The sequence below is a fragment of the Gekko japonicus genome, unplaced genomic scaffold, assembly GCF_001447785.1.
Source record: "Gekko japonicus isolate JY-2015 unplaced genomic scaffold, Gekko_japonicus_V1.1 scaffold341, whole genome shotgun sequence".
In the NCBI taxonomy this organism is placed as follows: domain Eukaryota; kingdom Metazoa; phylum Chordata; class Lepidosauria; order Squamata; family Gekkonidae; genus Gekko; species Gekko japonicus.
This window is the reverse complement of record NW_015170898.1, coordinates 1,168,755-1,176,141: the sequence shown is the minus strand read 5'-3', so window position 1 is coordinate 1,176,141 and position 7,387 is coordinate 1,168,755.

Genomic DNA, 7,387 nt, shown 5'->3' with positions numbered 1-7,387 from the left:
CAAAATGGATTTTAGACTTTGCAAGACTCTGGCGACATTCTTCCAAGAAATGGCACTTAGCATTATTAGCAGTCACTTTTACTAGCCCCGTTAAGACGAATCGAATGGGATTTTTTTTTAGGCCTGAATATAATGCGTGAAGAGGATCGAGGAGGGCAGGGAAGAAGGCTCATTGTTACTTTAGATGATAGATATATTGGGGAGGGGGTGTTACTTTGTGAAGGACAATAATATGCTCAGTTTCAGTACCTTCCCTAATTTCTCGGTTTCCCATGTATATATACATAGGTCTATTTAACTGACCTGAGTCACTGGGAGACCACTGGATACCGGTCAACGATCAGGCCCAACCATTCAAGGATGCGTTCAGTCCTGTACCTTGCATTGAAACTAAAGATCCATTTGCATGCCCTCCTACAAAGATGAGGCTGGCTCGGTTGTATTTAATATTGTTTTATTTGACTAAATGATGCTAAACAAAGGTTTCCCCAGAGGAGTCTCCAGCCTGCGTTTCATATAAAAGGCATATATATCGTAAAGAAGCCGCCTGCATACATAAAAGGGGTGGGGGCTTCCAATTTCATACACGATTGCAAAAGGCAATATTGTTACATGTTTATGGCACGAATCAACAGCTTCGTTTTCATGATGACATACCTCGCCTAGGATAACTCAGCAGCTGACCCCTGCCTGGGCTCTGAATTAAAATCCATCTTCTGTCCCCTTCTCTTACTCAGCTCTCGCCTGTTCTTTGTTTACAGCACTCCGGTGCACCGAAAAATGCGCTTTCAAGGAGCCTAAAAGCTGGGAAGGATCCCGTTGGCTTGCTGGGAGCACGAGGAGGTAAGAGCCCAGTGGGCGGAAAAAGACATCGAAATTTGTTGCCGGAGGGTTTCGAATAGTTTCGTGTTGCAAATATGGGTTTTGCGGGCGCTTGTTACAAAAGTTGCCACGAGATTCGGGTTTGATAAATCGCTAGATCGGTTGGCATTTTTCTCCCGCGCCGCGTCGATTCGTCTTCTTTGCCCGGAGAATGCGTGTCTTGTCAAACAAAGAAATACACAGGACCCTAACTAAGAGCCAGGTCTTTAAGAGCCATTCAACTCTGGGACCAGGGTACAGGGGGGGGGGAACCAGAGAGGCTGTGGGAGTCTTGTGTGAAAAGTTCAGTTGTCTTTTAAAATCGAGGTTTCAGATTATGTTGGTGATTTCGTTTCTGGACGTTTTGCTTTCTGTAGCTCTCCAAGGTCCTCTAAAACGTTTACTGCGCGAATCCGGAAAAATACGAACCACCGTTAGAATTTAGACTATTTAAGGGAGCCTGGCGGAGGGCTGCAGGCACACCTCAGGAACGTCCCATCTCTACCCCTCCTGTGCATTGAGCTTTAAACTCTTTGCGGTGGCCTGGGCGCCCCATTGAAGGCGACTGGACATCGTCTCTGGATTTTAATGTCGTTGCCTTCCGCCGCCGCCCCCCCATTTTAATCCTTAGAATCAATGAAAACTTTAAAGCTCCACCATATGGATGATTAAAACGAACAGCAGCAGCACCGGTAGACTACTAAAGGCTACGCAGAGCTGTCTGAATTTCCTGCTAGAATTACCTGCTTTTACGAGGTTGAAGTACAATTAGTTTCGTTTACTACCTTTTAAAGGCAGGCATAAATTACCAGGCGAGAGGGGCTTGTTGTGTTGATTTAGCTGCTGGCTGAAATCCTTCCTGCTAAAAGGAGTCTCCAAACCGCTTCCTTTAAGCCGGTTCAAGACAAAATGTTGATTTTAAATTAGCAGCATTCTAAAGGGGAGATCAATGATTTATTTTCCAGGGCCAGAATAGCATCCCCGAAACAGCCTCGTTATTTGCTAACATGACTCTTAACAATCTTACTTCAAGGCGTGATCATTGGGAGGGAAAACCCTCAAGAGTCTTTTTGCTGTCTCCGATAGGGACGTGAACAAACCTCCTGGCTTAAGGGGTGCCTAGATGAAAACCCATGTCATGCAGTGTGGCTCCTTCCCTGACTGAAACAATAGCACCCTACAACTAAACTAAGCAAAGATACAGAAAATCGCCTCACATAAACAATTCTACGCCCATCTCTCTGTTAAACTCTGGGTCAAAGCTGCAAAGCTCGGCATAGTTACCGGGGGAGTAAGCCCCATAGATCTGTGTGGGACTTTCTTCCGAGTAAACCTGCACAGAATTGAGCTGAAAGTGTTTCCCACAAGAGGTCACTCCGCAGATCGCATGACTTTATCTGTGTTTCAGGCTTAACTGTGAACAGAAAGTCAAGAGCCAAAGCCAGATCATTTATAATCTGAAATATTTTAAGTGTCTCGGGTAGAATATGCGGTTGAATGGGTATCTGGTAGAGGAGGACTTACTCCTAAAACCCAAAACGTCAGTCTTTACTGTCAATCGTTTGACATTTGTATCAGGCATCCTAAGCATCTTTGCTCGGAAGCAAGGCCCACGGTCTGCCTAGGCTGCAGCATACTTGCTTGGAAAAAAGGTCCCACTGAAATCAATAGGACTTACCTCTAAGTGAATAAGGGCTAAGACAGGTTTTCAAGCTTTACAGTCTTAATACAGACACTTCACAACTTAGTGGACAACTGTATACCCCAAGCATGTTTAAGTGCCCACTAAGCCCCCCAACCTCTCCTTCCTCCTCAACCAGAGTTCCAACTAGGACCTCAGCCTCAGGTCTGTTTCTTGTTTCTTCGTAATGGATTCCAGAGTGGACTGTCCGGCGCACAAAGCAGAGGGGGAGGAGGACACCTTCCTTCATTCCTAAAGAAAATGTAACACTTTTGAGCCCTTCCTGTCCTCGAAACGTTTACAGAGCGTCCTGTCCTCGAGATATCAAATAAAAGCATGGAGAATCTCTCCGAATGAGGCAAAATGGGTGGCGACGCAAATCGAAGAGCTGCTGCTGCTGCTTTGAAGTCAATTCGCATTTGTACTCAAAAGCATAATCCCTGAGGTTCGATCAAAGCAAATTAATTCCAGAACCATGTTTTGCTTAAGAGAAATATTCATCCAAGACCCAAGACTCCATACCAATCAGAGTGAACTTTCTTCCTTCCTGGCCTCACAATGAAGAAATAGGTCACCACCGAGCCGGTTGACTTTTCTTCAAAACTGGTTCATTCCACTTACTATATCCCATGTTAATAGTTAAACTGCAGTTTTCACATTAACTGGATCGTATTGGGGGAGGGACGTTTGAAAAGGGGAACCGTCAGTACTATACAGTATTAAGGCAAGTAAGTTGCTGCTGGACCCCAGATTTATGAGCGTGACTACTGTTTTGTAGTTTCTGTTCGCAAAAGCTAGTCGACAAGGCTCAAAGCAGTCGTCAAGGTTTTTCTTGAGGCTCAGGAAAGTTTGATGTGCTTTTTCCTAGGTCGGCTCCATTATCCATTAATTTCAGTTGCATTGTTGCTGAAGAACCTCAGGCCTGAGGACACGTTGATTTCAGTACCCACGAATACAGTTTTCATTCCCCCTCTTGTGTTCAGAGCTTGTCAATGAAACTTTTTCTTAGGCAGCGCTGATTGACCTGTAGATGGCTATTATGCTAAGGAATTGTGCCCAAGTTGCTTGTGAGAGAAGGTCTTTGGTTCTGTTACTGTCCAAGGGCTCCAGGAAGGCTGGGATTCTACGCACAGTTAACTGGAAAGAAATCCACACTGGTAAAAGTCACCAGAGCTGCTTGCAATGGACTTTAGTATGGCTTTGGCTGTAGGTTTTGAAGGGGAAGAGGGGCTGAGGAAAAAGAGACAGTGGCAAATTCTTTTTTAGGATGTTACAAGAAAATTGCAATACTTACTGATGCATTTTTTTTTAAAGTCCTGGCCCATATCTCAGTGTGTAGTAGTAGCAGCACTAAAATTACAACAGGGGAAGGTCCCAGCACTTTGACTTAACAAGGCTGTGGATCAGGAAGATTGCTGTTAGAGTGGTTACAGTCCCACAGAGGCTTGAAGTCAAATAAGTAAGACTGCTCACACTTTGACAATAAGGCAGATGAAGGATCCATTTCATCTGCTCACACAACTAGGTTAAAAAAGTCTAGGGCAGGTATTGAAAGAAGCATAATAGAATAAAATTTTCTTTAGTGTGGGGGTGGGGGGAGAATAGCTGAAATAAATTACATGCTTTTAAAATGCAAAGATGGGGTAAGACATTTGGGACCAAAATAACCAAAGTAGGCCTATATAAGGCATCTGGGTATGAACGATTTTCTCTAGCTGCCTGTTATTAAAGCATTGTGTAGGTTGGGAGAAGCGCACGGTAGAAACAAGAGCAGCTCTTAGATCTGCGTGTAGAGTCGAGATCAATTCTTTTCTTAGAGTTACTCGAGGGATTTGCATGAGTTTCTTTTCTTTCTTTCCTTATTTTTAAAAAATCGTCCCTTTCTGGACTGCTGATCATTCTTCCCCTCTAAATATTTCATAGTTCGAGAACCCTATAATTTTGTACATCACTCAAGTACTTGCATAGGAAATGCGTAAGCTCAGGTTGAACAAGAAGGTCCCAAAAGAGTTTGCAAAATTCAGATCCACCACAAAGCAGGATGACGCTTTCCTCCTCCACCGCCTCCTCCTCCTCCTCCTCCACCTCCTCCTAGGGTGCTGCGAGGACAGAAGTCCGGCACTCTCTACCAGAGGCTCCTTTCCCTTTTGTCAGGTAATTACAGGTCTTTGGGGTTCCTACAACTGCTCTGATGTAACATGTGGGTGTTCAGCAAGCTCCGTTCAATAGAAGGACAGAGGAGACCGTGGGCTGGCGGGTGATCCTCCTCGTTCTGAAGGGGGCTTCCTGGAGGGGAGTGCAGTGGCCGAAGTTTTCCTCGGATGGCGCCGCCTGCCCCCTTCCGCCCTTCGGGTCACCGGAGAGTCGTCTTCAAAAGGGCCACTTTACTAGTCTCAAAGTTCAGTGTAATCACATCCTATGAAAATGAGAATTCTCACCTTTCCGTCTGAATTTTGTGTACAGAAATATTAATGTGAGAGAAGGAAAGGGGAGGGGGAAATCTCCATTACTTGATTTTTCTCTTCTTTAATGCACTTGCGTGAAGGTTAAAAAACAAACAAACCCAAAACAAATCCCAGAGGCTCGCGTTTCGAACCCTTGTTCCTTCAGTGATTCTCTATTTCAAATAAAAGGATTTAAGTTGACGTATGACCACGTGAGCACATAATACAGCGCATTATTGTGGCATTTGGAGTGGAGACCCGGACTGGCTTCGCCTGTGATTACGCTTTTCCAGTTTCTGTTCAGAGCAAGAGCTGCTTTCTATTATCCACCCCCCAACCCCCTGCAAGCGACCAACCCGCTCACCCCTCGGAGAGCTTCCAGTCGGGCTACGGCGCTCGGTCCTTATGGAAAGGTTATTGCCGGGCTGTTAGGACGCGATGCTTCGTTAAAAAGGATGGATTTTATTTTAAGGTATTTCCGTTGATTGTTCATTTACGTGTGTGACTTATTGCTTGCCGAGGCAAAGGTCAGGAGAAAAGGCTTAAGGGTGTATATGGATCCCAGTCAAGCCTCGTTTCCCCCTTTGTTTCACTGTGCTGGGGTGGGGGGAGGTCTTGCAATAAATAGATCAGAGAATAGCTGCCTCTTTCCCCCCCTTCCTCGTACGGCTTTTGCGGTTCTGCGCGTTGTTCTTGTGCCTGCCTTTCTGCCTTACTGCTGCATGCTCGTTGTTTCTTTATAACCCTTCCGGGGAGGGTCATTATCGTCGGTTTTTATTGTTTAACATATTCCTCAGATGCTGATCGAAATGCATTTTGAGAAACGTCACGGGACCAGGATCTATCTTCTTTCTTTCTTTCTTTCTTTCTTTCTTTCTTTCTTTCTTTCTTTCTTTCTTTCTTTCTTTCTTTCTTTCTTTCTTTCTTTCTTTCTTCTTTCTTTCTTTCTTTCTTTCTTTCTTTCTTTCTTTCTTTCTTCTTTCCCCCCTCTCTCGGGCTCTGGCTCTCTTTCTTTTTGATTCAGAAGTGCCAAATCGATGAGTATGCAATTCCGCTGCCATTTTATTTATGATGCTTAGTGGTACTATATTTACGGGGGGGCCAGTTACATGCGCCGCCAGCACCTTGACAATTCCGGTGGAGAAACGGCCCCTTCTCCCTATTTCTGCTTGCTAACATTCACTCGGAGACTGGAATAAAAGTGTCCCCCCCCAAAGCTCCCTAATAATTCACGAGGTACTGGGGGGGGGGGTTGTTTGTACAGTCAGGGATCTGGAAAGGAAAAGGGGCGCATTTATCTGTCTCCCTCCCTTTACATAAAGGTTTACATTCTCCTTAGATTTCCTATACTGATCACGGTGTCTTAACCTTCCATTTCTTTAGTTTTATGGAAGGGAAATGTGCACTAAATAACTGGGGGAGGGGGGAATAATGAAAGCCCTGCTTGTGTTATACAAGGAGACAAATGTTATATAAAATTACATCCACCACTGAGTCCCAGCTTTGCGAAAGGTCAGAGTGCTGATTTTTGATTTATGTGGCCAGTGGGCTGGGGCAGAGCTCTCGCCTACACGCCGCTATTCCTGGGTTTTTGTTGTGTTTTGTTTTTTCCTCTTCCCAAATTACCGGTCAATTGCGATTGTTCAGCTTGGGGATGGATTTCTGGAGAAAAAGGTTGGAACTATTAGAAATAAAACTGGCCTTGCCGAAAATGTTGTGGCAATTTGAATCCAGGAGCTTTCTGCGCCCTCCTAATGCGGAGATGCAGAAGGGGACCTGCCCCCCTCGTTCCCTAATCAGGCGGCAAACCAAAACAGCAATTAAAAAGATTCACTTGCATCTTTTCTTTTAAAACCTGCAATTAAATATAATTTAAGTATGGCTTTAAAAATCCTTTTGGAGGGGGAAACCCCAAATTTCAACTAGGCCGACACGGGCTTGGAAACAAATAAAATACAGTGTAAGTTTTAATTGCGGCTCAATTACTTTGTCATCGTTACTTATGATTTATGACCCAGTTCTTTGACCCAGTTGAAGCAGCCATGAATGAGGGAGTGTCCCGGTCCTCTCCTCTCCTAAACGTAGAGAGGGGAAAAAGACCCGGCGGGGGAAGGTGAACAGGGAATCGTGTGTAAACCCCGAGTATACTTCTGAGCAAACCGGAAAACTAATCCGTGATCGGGACAAAAACCGTTTTCTTCCAAGACCGGCCAGCGGGCTACAGTTCTGCAGCAGCGAACCTGAAGACTGTTACTGAGAAAATAAGCGCCACTGGATTCAGTGGTACTTACTTCCGAGTAAACGAGGAGGGCTTCGCCCTGTGAGGCGTTTGGGACTGGCATTCTGTCCAGAATCTGTCAATCTCACGGCTTCTCTCCCCTGGAAGGATAACAGCTCCTCT